This window comes from Grampus griseus (assembly GCF_964374135.1).
Source record: "Grampus griseus genome assembly, chromosome: 10".
Lineage (NCBI taxonomy): Eukaryota > Metazoa > Chordata > Mammalia > Artiodactyla > Delphinidae > Grampus > Grampus griseus.
This window is the reverse complement of record NC_139004.1, coordinates 75,988,118-76,002,441: the sequence shown is the minus strand read 5'-3', so window position 1 is coordinate 76,002,441 and position 14,324 is coordinate 75,988,118. Positions and strand designations below refer to the sequence as shown.

Below are 14,324 nucleotides of genomic sequence, written 5' to 3'. Positions count from 1 at the left end.
TCATTTCATCTTATTTGCAAACCCTAAAAATTGGTCATTATTGCTATTGTAGGTTTTTGACAAGCAGGGTTTAGTAATTTTTATCCAATACCCATTATTTATTTATTTATTTATTATTATTATTTTTTCTCAAATTTGCTTTAATTTTTAAACTTTATGTAATAATATACTGTGTTTCAGGAAATGTTAGAAACACATTTTTTTTTTATTGGAGTATAATTGCTTTACAATGGTGTGTTGGTTTCTGCTTTATAACAAAGTGAATCAGTTATACATATACATATGTTCCCATATCTCCTCCCTCTTGTGTCTCCTTCCTTCCCACCCTCCCTATCGCACCCCTCCAGGCGGTCACAAAGCACCGAGCTGATCTCCCTGTGCTATGTGGCTGCTTCCCACTAGCTATCTACCTTACATTTGGTAGTGTATATATGTCCATTTGAATTTACTAGATTTACTGTCATACTTGCTAATTTATTTGTTCACCGTTGCTTTTTGTTCCTCTTTCCTTCTGGGATCAATTTCTTATTATTCAAGTATATCTTTTAGTATTCCTTTCAGCAAAAGTAAACTACTGTGAGCAGGAAATAATATTTTTTTTCCTGAAAAATGTCCTTATTTCTCTCATTCTTGAATGATAATTAGTTTAGCATGGCTATAGAATTTTCCTTGAATTTTTTTCACTTGGAACTTAGGACATGTCATTCCACTGCTGTCTTGATTTTATTTTTGCTTATGACAAGTTGTTTTGCAAGGAGTCTTTTTTCTCTCTGGTTGGATTTAAGGCTTTCTTTCTACCTCTGGTGTTCTGCGGTTTCCTTCTGTTGTATCTACCTGTAGATTTGCTTTTATTTACCTTGTTGAGGTCTTGGTATTCTTTTTCAAGAGGATTCATGTCTTTCATTCTAGAAAATTTGCATTCATTATTTTTTCATATTGGTCCCCTCCCTTTCTTTTGAGCTATATTTTGTTTAGCATTTCTTTGTGTTTGAGATAGAAACGGATACAGCTCAATCTCTTTGTTGTCAGACCATAAATCTCTCAGACTTTATAAAATGTAGTATTATACTATTTTATCTAGTCTTCCCCAAATTATGTTTCCCCCAACTCTATTGCAATCCACATAACACAGGGGGAAGGAGAAATTTTGATGGTGTCCCATGGAGGGGCCTTATCTCCTGCATTAATATTCCAAGATTTACATCATAGCCCACAAGTCTGGCCTTGTTCTTTGGTGGTCATGCATCAGCGGTAATGGGTTCTATAGTGGTAGGAGGATGTGAAGGGAAATAGCCCAGTAGGGGCGAAAGCAGTTACTTAGGACATTAAAGGGAAAAAAAAAAAAAAGAAAGAAACATGGGAAAACCATGAAGTAGTTGACCATTCCCAACTACTATACCTTAAGAGATGTTAGGACCTAGCCATGTATGAAAGAAATAGGCATATTCCATTTATTTTTGACCATGGAGTCAACATATGAGTAATGTTGGACTACTATAGAATCAGCCCCTTGAAACCTTAAGTTATTGCTGTTGCTTGGCAACTATAGTTTACCACATCTCCTGTCATATTGACTTGTGTGTGGTCAGCACATTGTACGTTTTGGTTGCAGGGAACTTAACATGCCTAGATTTGATTTGAAATGCCAAGTTTGGCTTCCTCTGTTTTATGAGTTTCTCACTACCGAGAGAAGGCTACACTCTACCTAGAGGAAGGAGGATTGTATGTGTAAGCTTGCACACATTTACTCATAGGGGCAAGTGGTGAGGTCTGGATTGGGAGGGCCCTGCACGCCATATAAATGGAATAGGCTCCTCCAAGTAAAACTCCCAGGGAAATGGAAATCGAGTGTGCAAGAAAGATGGCGCTAAAAGATGTAAGAAAATAAAATGCTGGGTCAGATCTAGTGTGCTGCATAATGTTTAATTTGATTTTCATCTCTGCACTTTATAAGCTGTTTCATCTCTGCACTCCTCCATTCTGTTGAGGAGTTCACACCCCAAAAGATTTGACTATAGATCTGGCCAGGTTTGTGTGAGTCAATTCTGGGTAGATGTGTGTGCCGTTTTCAGTTTATGACTTTGTCTTTCATTGACCTCTTGTACAGGAGGTATGAGGCATAAAGTTTTATCAGTGGTTTATTTGGCTAGCATCACATACCATGGCATATGGAAATTCTACTTAGAGACGTGGAGAGAAAACGTTTGCTGTTTTGCTCGCAGATAACTCAGTGCTTTCGTTTTTATCTCTTTGTAGCTTTGAAGTGCAGCAAAGAAGGGAAATCCATTGAGAACAGTCTGTAAAGGTAAGTGTATTTATTACATGGCCTTGACAAACATTGCCTTTACAACATTGATTTTTCTTTTATTCAGAGATTTAAACACTCGGATTAAAGATATAGCTGACAGGACAACTTCCTTAACCACCTACTTGTCCTCCCTCATAGGCAAAAGTGCTGAGCAATAGTTAGCAGAGAGCAGGAGGAAATAAAATGATGTGCTGAGGGTAGCCAAATGCAGTTGTATGCTTGCTGACTTTTGCTTTCTTCTCAGCAGTTAAGACATTCCAATGGAGCTAAATTTACTAAGATTAATGCTAGATGGAAAAAGAATGCACTCGTACCACTTCTGGTCAATAGTTAAATAAAACCAGCTGGCCAAATAAAGCATTTAAGATAAAATTCAAAGTGGCATTTCAATTGCGTTGGATGAAATTTATCATTAAAGTCAGTTGTGCCATTGTGTGGAAGAGCTAGTTTTGTAGAAAGGAGAAAGTTAATCAGTTTGGTGTAGCTAATTGCATTCCACCCAGTCGATTTGGACGCTAAGTGAGTTAAGGAAATGAACTTCCAAGTTTGAAGCAATGGGGAAAGTACCTACTCAGCCTCCTGTGAAACATTACAATCGAGCTGCTTTTTACATGGAAAAATGTAATTGTTTCCTCTTTCCTAGGTATATTTATAAGCATACGTCTGTACAGCATTGTTCTTTGAGCCATTGTTTAATTTCTGTTCTGCATGAAGTATTTTAATTTAAAGATTTCATTCTGGGGAATTATAGGGCTGCAGTTTCATCAAAAGTCTTTGGTGGCCAGGGTGAAATATGCCATAATTTTACATTTCTTTTCATCATCAATTATGTTTTTGACAATTTTAGGGGTTTTTTTTCTGTCATTTTTATTCCAGGAATCATGACCGTGACCACTTTAGTTAAAGTTGGAAGAGCCATTTTGATTTACTTTATATTTTAAGTTATTCCTAACTTTATGACAAATCTACTTCTGGAGCTGAATTTTTAATGTTTATTTTGAGGGTGAAAAGGAATTTTACAGGGAAATTGGAGAAAGCCCCTTTTGAATAATCAGAACATGAGCTATAAAAATATTGTTTTGAGGATTTGCTTTGGGATGATTAAACTCTGGTGCATGAAAGCTGGTTGGCTTGGAATTTTTCTGTAATGGGCACTAGTGACGAAAAAAATATCTTAAGAAGTAGATAATTCTTATATTCAGCCATATAACTTACACATCTCTGGACCATTGAGCCACATCTTGGAATAAAGCAGTACTTGATAGCTTTTAGAAATAAATTCTCATAAACTGTTGGAGTTAGTGATGATGTAGCAGTCTTCAGAACCTTGAGATCTTTAGGTACAGTTATGGTGCTCTCATTCTTCTTGGAAAGTATTTTCACACTGGTACCGTCTATTTCCTCTACTCTCAATGAAAACCCTTTGTTATTCTGGTAATCTGGAGTCAGACATGGATTTAGTTGTGGTTTGACTTTTATGAGCTATTGGACCATGGACAAGTTATTCACCCCCTCTGTATTTCAGTTTCCTACTTTGTGAAATGGAAATAAAACTGTTTTGCTCCTAAGGTTGTGGAGCTTAAATGAATTATTATGTGTTGAGGGCTTAGAACAGGTCCTGGTCCATGATAACTACTCAGTAGATATTAGCTGTTGCTGCTCTTGTTAATATTACTGTCATCATCATCAGCATCAGCGTTAGCATCCTTATGGATTTATTCATTAGATATTTTGAGGAGTCTGTTCTTTTTGGAAGTGTAGGGATAATGTTTCAAAAATGAGCACATGTTACTAAAGAAGGGCAAATTCTGCTTTGGCTTTTAAGAATCAAATGAAAAGATAACTTTCAGATAGTATGAGAAGTGAGGGCTCTGTAAGTAAAAAGTTGTCAGGTTGAAGTTTTGTTGTTGTCAGGTTGAAGTTTTGTTGGTGTCAGGGTAAACACTATCTTTGGCTGTGTGTGGGCAACTACTAATTAATATAGTCTTAGGAAGTGAGTGATCTATTGCTACTACTTAGGTTGAGGAATTTTTGAAGAAAACCTTATTAAGTTTAGAGGAACTTCTTCCCCCTCCCCTTTTTTCCTGTCATGTATGTTTTCCCTTTTTAACTGCACTTTATTTTCTTTTGAAGTAATTACAGTAGTGGAACTGTACCCAGGGACCCTACTCAGGGCCCAACAGTCAGCATAAGGATAGGTGCATGACCACAAGCTTGGTTAACGGGTGCTTCTTCTTTGGAATTTGAATCTTGAGCTAAAGGATTCTCCTTTCTCCCAGTCAGCATTCTGCCCTGACAGTACCTGCCATGAGACCACTGTAGCAGTTCCCATTTCCCAGCTTCCACATCTGTCTTGGTCACTGATGGTGTTCAACGCTTATTTTCCAGTCTTCCATGGATTTGCTGAGCCTCCAATTTCCTTCCCATAATCCTTCTTAAATTAGTCAATTGGTTTCTGTTGCTTGCAATCACAGAACCCTAACAGAGTAGTTTACATGTTAGGGAGCTAAATTTGGAATAAGTGGGGTGTGTTTGGAGGTTTACAGTAAAAATACCATTCACTACTTTCTTCCATCATATATAAGTAGCTGAGTGTTTTGCAGCAGATTACATAAGGTGAAGAGTTCTCAATTATTATTTCAAAAGTGGGCTATTTTGTTGGACTCTCCACTACTCTTGTGTTTGGTAAAAAGAAGTCACTTTTGGCTGCTTCTCGAAGCTCTCAAAGGATATGTGTATATGTGGGGGTAGAGTTGGAATTAAGAAGAGAAGCAGAGGTCATCCTTCCAATTTCTGGAGCCCTGGTCTCTTTGTGGCATGGGTATTGTGAAGGGACTGTGATTTCCTTCTACTTATCCCAGCATCCCAAAACAAAACTATTTAAATATTTGTATACTTTTGCCTGGATTTTTATTGCTCTTTTGAACACTTTTCTTGCCCTACTGAACACCTTCTTTTCAATGGTGTGTAAAATGTGATTGAAAACTCAGTTACTTAGGTCTGTGGCACTGCTTGTGGTTTCCCGAGAATGGAATGGGCAAATTTGCCCTATTTCCCCTTGTGTCTTGTTTGTTGACTGCTTCTCTGTTCTGTGCAGTGCCTAGAACAAAGCTGGTTAATGATTTTTTCACAGGGACATCAATTTTTCACTCCTACTGTGAATAAATAGCACGACAGCATTGTATGGTTGAAAGAACCTTAGCTGAAGCATTAGGAAACATACCTTCTAGTTTGTGCTCTGCTGCTTGCTAGCTTTATGACTCTGGGCAAGAAACCCAACTTTTCTTAAGGTCTCAGTTTTCCTCACCTGTAAAATAGGATAACCCTTGCCCTATCTACTGCGTAGGGCTGTTCTGAGGATGACGTAAAGATAATGTATGTGGAAGTGCTTAGGAGATTAAAGTGCTGTGTAATATCAATGTATTGTTATTATTGTTAATATCATGCTATTTATATTTATTAAACAGATTGAAAAATCGAAGGCTTATTTTATGAGGCTGAATAGGAAAGGGAGGTAAATAAAAAAACAAAAATAGAAACAAAACTCTGCATAGTACTTGTGCTGGAATTCTCTGTTTGTGCCTCCAGCTCTCATTCCTCTGAAATGCTGTGCGTCCCAGGAGGCTGACTTATTGTCAGCATACCCTGGGCTCCCTTGCTCTCTGGCCTTCCACTGGAGTAGCCAAAGGAAGGCATTGGGCGAAAATCGGAGAATGCAAGGTTGGAATATTGTCCCCTACCTTCCTTGCAGCACTGTGGGTTGACAGTGGCTGTATTCCTCTAAGGAAGGCCACCAGGGTTCTTGTTGGGGGCCTATCTTCTGCAGCTGCAGCTTTTTTCTACTATTTGGTAACTGCTCCTTCCTTTTGCCCCTTTAAATTAGCAGTTTATTTCTGCTAACTCCAGGATACTGTTGTCTCTTCTTGGTTTCCCTTAACCTTGCCCACACCCTTCATAAAATTCCCCTCAATTACCCCCAGTGATGGTGCTGTCTTTTTTAATGCAAATTTTTAAAAAACATCTTTATTGGAGTATAATTGCTTTACAATGGTGTGTTAGTTGCTGCTCTATAACAAACTGAATCAGCTATACATATAGATATATCCCTATATCTCCTCCCTCTTGGCATCTCCCTCCCACCCTCCCTATCCCATCCCTCTAGGTGGTCACAGAGCACTGAGCTGATCTCCATGTGCTGTGTGGCTGCTTCCCACTAGCTATCTATTTTATATTTGGTAGTGTATATATGTCCATGCCACTCTCTCACTTCGTCCCAGCTTACCCTTCCCCTCTGCGTGTCCTCAAGTCCATTCTGTACGTCTGTGTCTTTATTCCTGTCCTGCCCCTAGGTTCCTCAGAACCTTTTTGTTTTTTTTTTTCAGATTCCATATATATGTGTTAGCATACAGTATTTGTTTTTCTCTTTCTGACTTAACTTCACTCTGTATGACAGACTCTAGGTCCATCCACCTCACTACAAATAACTCAATTTCATTTCCTTTTATGGCTGAGTCATATTCCATTGTATATATGTGTCACATCTTCTTTATGCATTCATCTATCAGTGGACACTTAGGTTGCTTCCATGTCCTGGCTATTGTGAGTAGTGCTGCAGTGAACATTGTGGTACATGACTCTTTTTGAATTATGGTTTTCTCAGGGTATGTGCCCAGTAGTGGGATTGCTGGGTCGTATGATAGTTCTATTTTTAGTTTTTTAAGGAACCTCCATACTGTTCTCCATAGTGGCTGTATCAATTTACATTCCTACCAACAGTGCAAGAGGGTTCCCTTTTCTCCACACCCTCTCTAGCATTTATTATTTGTAGATATTTTGATGATGGCCATTCTGACTGGTGTGAGGTAATACCTCATTGTAGTTTTGATTTGCATTTCTCTAATGATTAGTGATGTTGAGTCACCTTTCATGTGTTTGTTGGCAATCTGTATGTCTTCTTTGGAGAAATGTCTATTTAGATCTTCTAAATAGAAGAAGAATCTGCCCATTTTTGGATTGGGTTGTTTGTTTTTTTGATATTGAGCTGCATGAGCTGCTTGTATATTTTGGAGATTAATCATTTGTCAGTTGCTTCGTTTGCAAATATTTTCTCCCATTCTGAGGGTTGTCTTTTCTTCTTTTTTATGTTTTCCTTTGCTGTGCAAAAGCTTTTAAGTTTCATTAGGTCCCATTTGTTTATTTTTGTTTTTATTTCCATTTCTCTAGCAGATGAGTCAAAAAGGATCTTGCTGTGATTTATGTCATAGAATGTTCTGCCTATGTTTCCTCTAAGAGATTGATAGTGTCTGATCTTGCATTTAGGTCTTTAATCCATTTTGAGTTTATTTTTGTGTATGGTGTTAGGGAGTGTTCTAATTTCATTCTTTTACATGTAGCTGTCCAGTTTTCTCAGCACCACTTATTGAAGAGGCTGTCTTTTCTCCACTGTATATTCTTGCCTCCTTTATCAAAGATAAGGTGACCATAAGTGTGTGGTTTTATCTCTGGGCTTTCTATCCTGTTCCATTGATCTATATTTCTGTTTTTGTGCCATACTGTCTGGATTACTGTAGCTTTGTAGTATAGTCTGCAGTCCAGGAGCCTGATTCCTCCAGCTCCACTTTTCTTTCTCAATATTGCTTTGGCTATTCGGGGTCGTTTGTGTTTCCATACAAATAATGAAATTTTTTGTTCTAGTTCTGTGAAAAATGCCATTGGTAGTTTGGTAGAGATTGCATAGAATCTGTAGATTGCTTTGGATACTATAGTCATTTTCACTATGTTGATTCTTCAATCCAAGAGCATGGTATATCTCTCCATCTGTTTGTATCATCTTTAATTTCTTTCGTCAGTGTCATAGTTTTCTGTATACAGGGCTTTTGTCTCCTTAGGTAGGTTTATTCCTAGGTATTTTATTCTTTTTGTTGCAGTGGTGAATGGGAGTGTTTTCTTAATTTCTTTTTCAGATTTTTCATCATTAGTGTATAGGAATGCAAGAGATTTCTGTGCATTGATTTTGTATCCTGCTACTCTATCAAATTCATTGATTAGCTCTAGTAGTTTTCTGGTAGCATCTTTAGGATCCTCTGTGTTTACTATCATGTCATCTGCAAACAGTGACAGCTTTACTTCTTCTTTTCTGATTTGGATTCCTTTTATTTCTTTTTTTTTCTCTGATTGCCATGGTTAAAACTTCTAAAACTATGTTGAATAATAGTGGTGAAAGTGGATAACCTTGTCTTGTTCCTGATCTTAGTGGAAATGCTTTCAGTTTTTCACCATTGAGAACGAAGTTGACTGTGGGTTTGTCATATATGGCCTTTATTATGTTGAGGTAAGTTCTCTCTATACCTACTTTCTGTAGGGTTTTTGTCGTAAATTGGTGTTGAATTTTGTCAAAAGCCCTTTCTGCACCTATTGAGGTGATCATATGGTTTTTATCCTTCAACTTGTTAATATGGTGTATCACATTGATTGATTTGCATATTTTGAAGAATCCTTGCATTCCTGGGATAAACCCCACTTGATCATGGTGTATGATCCTTTTAATGTGCTGTTGGATTCTGTTTGCTAGTATTTTGTTGAGGATTTTTGCATCTATGTTCATCCGTGATATTGGTCTATAGTGTTCTTTTTTTGTCACTTCTTTGGTTTTGGTATCAGGGTGATTGTGGCTTGTAGAAGGAGTTTGGGAGTGTTCCTCCCTCTGCTATATTTTGGAAGAGTCTGAGAAGGATAGGTGTTAGCTCTTCTCTAAATGTTTGATAGAATTTGCCTGTGAAGCCATCTGGTCCTGGGCTTTTGTTTGTTGGAAGATTTTTAATCACAGTTTCAATTTCAGTGCTTGTGATGGGTCTGTTCATATTTTCTGTTTCTTGCTCGTTCAGTCTCTGAAGGTTGTGCATTTCTAAGAATTTGTCCATTTCTTCCAGGTTGTCTATTTTATTGCCCTGTAGTCGCTTGTAGTAATCTCTCATGATTTTTTGTATTTCTGCAGTGTCGGTTGTTACTTCCCCTTTTTCATTTCTAATTCTATTGATTTGAGTCTTCTCCCTTTTTTTCTTGATGAGTCTGGCTAATGGTTTATCAATTTTGTTTATCCTTTCAAAGAACCAGCTTTTAGTTTTATTGATCTTTGTTATCATATCCTTCATTTCTTTTTCATTTATTTCTCATCTGATCTTTATGATTTCTTTCCTTCTGCTAACTTTGGGTTTTTTTTTGTTCTTCTCTCTCCAATTGCTTTAGGTGTAAGGTTAGGTTGTTTATTTGAGGTGTTTCTTGTTTCTTAAGGTAGGATTGTGTTGCTATAAACTTCCTTCTTAGAACTGGTTTTGCTGCATCCCATAGGTTTTGGGTCATCATGTTTTCATTGTCATTTGTTTCTAGGTATTTTTTGATTTCCTCTTTGATTTCTTCAGTGATCTCTTGGTTATTAAGTAGTGTATTGTTTAGCCTCCATGTGTTTGTATTTTTTACAGATTTTTTCCTGTAATTGATACCTAGTCTCATAGCATGTTGTCAGAAAAGATACTTGGTATGATTTCAGTTTTCTTAAATTTACCAAGGCTTGTTTTGTGACCCAAGATATGATCTATCCTGGAGAATTTTCCATGTGCACTTGGGAAGAATGTGTATTCTGTTGTTTTGGGATGGAATGTCCTATAAATATCATTTAAGTCCATCTTGTTCAATGTATCATTTAAAGCTTGTGTTTCCTTATTTATTTTCATTTTGGATGATCTGTTCTTTGGTGAAAGTGGGGTGTTAAAGCCCCCTACTATGATTGTGTTACTATCGATTTCCACTTTTATGGCTGTTAGTATTTGCCTTATGTATTGAGGTGCTCCTATGTTGGGTGCATAAATATTTACAATTATTATATCTTCTTCTTGGACTGATCCCTTGATCATTATATAGTGTCATTCTTTGTCTCTTGTAATACTTTGTTTTAAAGTCTATTTTGCCTGATATGAGAATTGCTATTCTAGCTTTCTTTTGATTTCCATTTGCATGGAATATCTTTTTCCATCCCCTCACTTTCAGTCTGTTTGTGTCCCTAGGTCTGAAGTGGGTCTCTTGTAGATAGCATATATATGGGTCTTGTTGTTATATCCATTCAGCCAGTCTATGTCTTTTGGTGGGAGCATTTAATCCATTTACATTTAAGGTAATTATCGAGATGTATGTTCGTATTCCCAATTTCTTAATTGTTTTGGGTTTGTTATTGTACGTCTTTTCCTTCTCTTGTGTTTCCTGCCTAGAGAAATTTCTTTAGCATTTGTTGTAAAGCTGGTTTGGTGGTGCTGAATTCTCTTAGCTTTTGCCTGTTTGTAAAGGTTTTAATTTCTCTGTCAAATCTGAATGAGATCCTTGCTGGATAGAGTAATCTTTGTTGTAGGTTTTTTCCTTTCATCACTTTAAATATGTCCTGCCACTCCCTTCTGGCTTGCAGAGTTTCTGCTGAATGATCAGCTGTTAACTTTATGGGGATTCCCTTGTATGTTATTTGTTGTTTTTCCCTTGCTGCTTTTAATATTTTTTCTTTATATTTAAATTTTGATAGTTTGATTAATATGTGTCTTGGCATGTTTCTCCTTGGATTTATCCAGTATGGGACTCTCTGTGCTTCCTGGACTTGACTGACTATTTCCTTTCCCATATTAGGGAAGTTTTCAACTATAATCTCTTCAAATATTTTCTCAGTCCCCTTCTTTTTCTCTTTTTCTTCTGGGACCCCTGTAATTCGAATGTTGGTGCGTTTAATGTTTTCCCAGATGTCGCTGAGACTGTCCTCAATTCTTTTAATTCTATTTTCTTTATTCTGCTCTGTGGTAGTTATTTCCAATATTTTATCTTCCAGGTCACTTATCCATTCTTCTGCCTCAGTTATTCTGCTCTTGATCCCTTCTAGAGAATTTTTAATTTCATTTATTGTGGTGTTCATCATTTTTTTTTTGCTCTTTAGTTCTTCTGGGTCCTTGTTAACTGTGTATTGTATTTTATCTATTCTATTTCCAAGATTTTGGATCATGTTTACTATCATTACTCTGAATTGTTTTTCAGATAGACTGCCTGTTTCCTCTTTGTTTGTTTGGTCTGGTGTGTTTTTACCTTACTTCTTCATCTGCTGTATGTTTCTCTGTCTTCTCATTTTGCTTAACTTACTGTGTTTGGGGTCTCCTTTTCACAGGCTGTAGGTTTGTATTTCCCGTTGTTTTTTCTGTCTGCCCCCAGTGGATAAGATTGGTTCAGTGGGTTGTGTAGGCTCCCTGGTAGAGGGGACTGGTGCCTGTGTTCTGGTGGATAAGGCTGGATCTTGTGTTTCTGGTGGGCAGGACCATGTCTGGTGGTGTGTTTTGGGGTGTCTGTGAACTTATTATGATTTTAGGCAGCCTTTCTGCTAATGGGTGGGGTTGTGTTCCTGTCTTGCTTGTTGTTTGGCATAGGTTGTCCAGCACTGTAGCTTTCAGGTTATTGAGTGGAGCTGGGTCTTAGCGTGAGATGGAGATCTCTGGGAGAGCTTTTGTCGTTTGATATTACGTGGAGCTGGGAGGTCTCTGGTGGACCAATGTCCTGAACTTGACTGTGTCACCTCAGAGGCACAGACATAACACCTGGCCAGAGCATCATGACCCTGTTAGCCACATGGCTCATAAGAAAAGGGAGGAAAAAAAGAAGAAAAGAAAGAAAAAATAAATAAATAAAATAAAGTTATTGAAATAAAAAATACAAGAAAATCATTAAAAATAAAAAAAATTAAAACATTATAAGAAAAGAAAAAGAAAGAAAGAAGAGAGTAACCAAACCAAGAAACAAATACACCAATGATAGGAAGCTCTAAAAAGTATACTAAAAAAAACCTTGACTGACAGAACCGTAGGAGAAATGGTAAAAGCAAAGCTATACAGACAAAATCATACAAAGAAGCATACACATACACACTCACAATAAGTGATAAAGGCAAAAAAAATATATATATCTTATGGGAAGTCTGAGCTCTTCTGCCAGTGTTGCAGTAGGTGTTTTGTAGGAGTTGTTCCACATGTAGATATATTTCTGATGTATTTGTGGGGAGGAAGGTAATCTCCACATCTTACTCCTCTGCCATCTTGCAGGTCCCCACCTTTTTTTTCTCTTTTCCTTTGTGCTTCGTCTAGTTTCACTTGTTCTTAGGGTGCCAAGTGCTGAGGCCTTGCACCTGGCACTTCAGACCAGAGTTCCAGTGCGAAGTGGATGCACAGGACCCTTCAGTTCCAAGGGGCCATGTTCTCAACTCTGCGCACACACTGTGCTTCAGCTTCTATCTTTATATTTCTGCCGTTCTCAATTCAATTCAACAAATGTCTTTCTAGGACTTAACAGTGTGTCAGGGGCATAGTAAGTGTTTATTTACTATGAACTGGACATTTTGGTGATACAGTTGGGGGGAGTATATCAATCAGTTTTTTTTTTTTTTTTTTTTTTGCTGTACTGGCATGGGCCCAGCCGCTCCGCGGCATGTGGGATCTTCCCAGACCGGGGCACGAACCCGTGTCCCCTGCACTGGCAGGCGGACTGTCAACCACTGTGCCACCAGGGAAGCCCTCAATCAGTTTTTAAAAAAGCAAGTTTTGGTAAACTGAAAAACTTTATGTTAATCCTAGTTCATAAAGACCTCTAATGTTTATGCTTATGCACACTATGAATTATCTTTTGAAGTTCATTTTTATTTTCATCAAAGCAAGATACCTACTTGTTTATTGTTTGAATAAAACAGCACTAAAAAGCAAATACTGAAAAACTGCACACCAACCCCTTCTCGACCTTTCTCTCTTCTGACCCCCTCCCCCAAATTGCAACTTTTAACTCTGATAGTTCTGGTGTTTATCTCTCTGTTTATAAGTAACATACTTATACTTTTTTTCCAGGTACATCAAGTTTAGCAGTAGCTCTTTGATACTCCCACTCCTACCACTTTTGGTCCCCACAGGCTACTAAAATAATTATATTACAATTTTTTGTTTAAATCAATATATAATATTTACATTATTATGTTATTACGGTTGGTAATATTTTCTTTAACATATAACCTTCTGTCTTCCTTGGAATTAACGTATGCTTTAAAAAAATTGCTTAGGCTCTACTTTATGAGGTAGATAGTAATAGAATTTCCATTTTATAGATGTCGAAATTGAGGCTTAAGTCTAAGGATTTTGCCTAGAGTCACACAGCTAATAAGTGTTAGGTTTGGAATTAGACTTCAGCTAGTCTGCCTACAAAGCCTGCATTCCTGATCATGAGATTATTTACAAGCACTGTCACTTCAGTTGTTTTCCTAAAGGCTACATTAAAAAAACAAAACATGGGCTTCCCTGGTGGCACAGTGGTTGAGAGCCCGCCTGCCGATGCAGGGGACACGGGTTCATGCCCCGGTCCGGGAAGATCCCACATGCTGCGGAGCAGCTGGGCCCGTGAGCCATGGCCACTGAGCCTGCGTGTCCGGAGCCTGTGCTCCGCAACGGGAGAGGCCACAACAGTGAGAGGCCCGCGTACCGCAAAAAAAACAAAAAGAAAAACAAAAATCAGTAAAAACCAAACTTGAGTTCTTTCTTCAGAGATTCAGAATAAGTAGTTCTGGGGAGGGGACCAAAAATCTGTATTTTTAGAAGCTCCATAAGTGATTCCATTGGTCAGTAGGTTTTGAGAACTTCAATCACCATCATCACCATCATGATCATCTACATCATCACATCCACCATCATCACCACCACCACTTCCATCAGCAGCAAGAAATGACAGTCTTGTACAGTGCTCTCAGTAGCTGAGCAGAAATTGTGGTATCCATTAAGCCAGTTGCTTTTTGACCTCTTAGGTGAGCTCGCACTGGTGGGTGATTCAGGTAATGATTTATCCAGTCATTTTTAAGTTTGGCAAGTGCTTTGGGAGGAATTGTGCCCCACAGAAGTGGACAAGGTAATTTTTTTCAGCTCAGCTGGTTGTTACTTTATCTGGTATAAAGGCAATGAGAAGATTGTCC

General features: G+C 37.8%; 1 protein-coding gene across 4 annotated transcripts in view; it reads left to right on the top strand.

Annotated features, from left to right (window-relative positions):
• FHIT (fragile histidine triad diadenosine triphosphatase) overlaps positions 1 to 14,324 on the top strand; it is a 1,455,268-nt gene that overhangs the window by 34,829 nt on the left and 1,406,115 nt on the right. For 3 of the 4 annotated variants that reach the window (XM_082663608.1, XM_082663605.1, XM_082663607.1), the window contains exon 2: positions 2,257 to 2,305. The exons of the other annotated variant lie outside the window; for it this stretch is intronic. The gene's annotated coding sequence lies outside the window, so the exon portion shown is untranslated. The remainder of the gene's footprint in view (positions 1 to 2,256; positions 2,306 to 14,324) is intronic. 4 annotated transcript variants of the gene reach the window in all.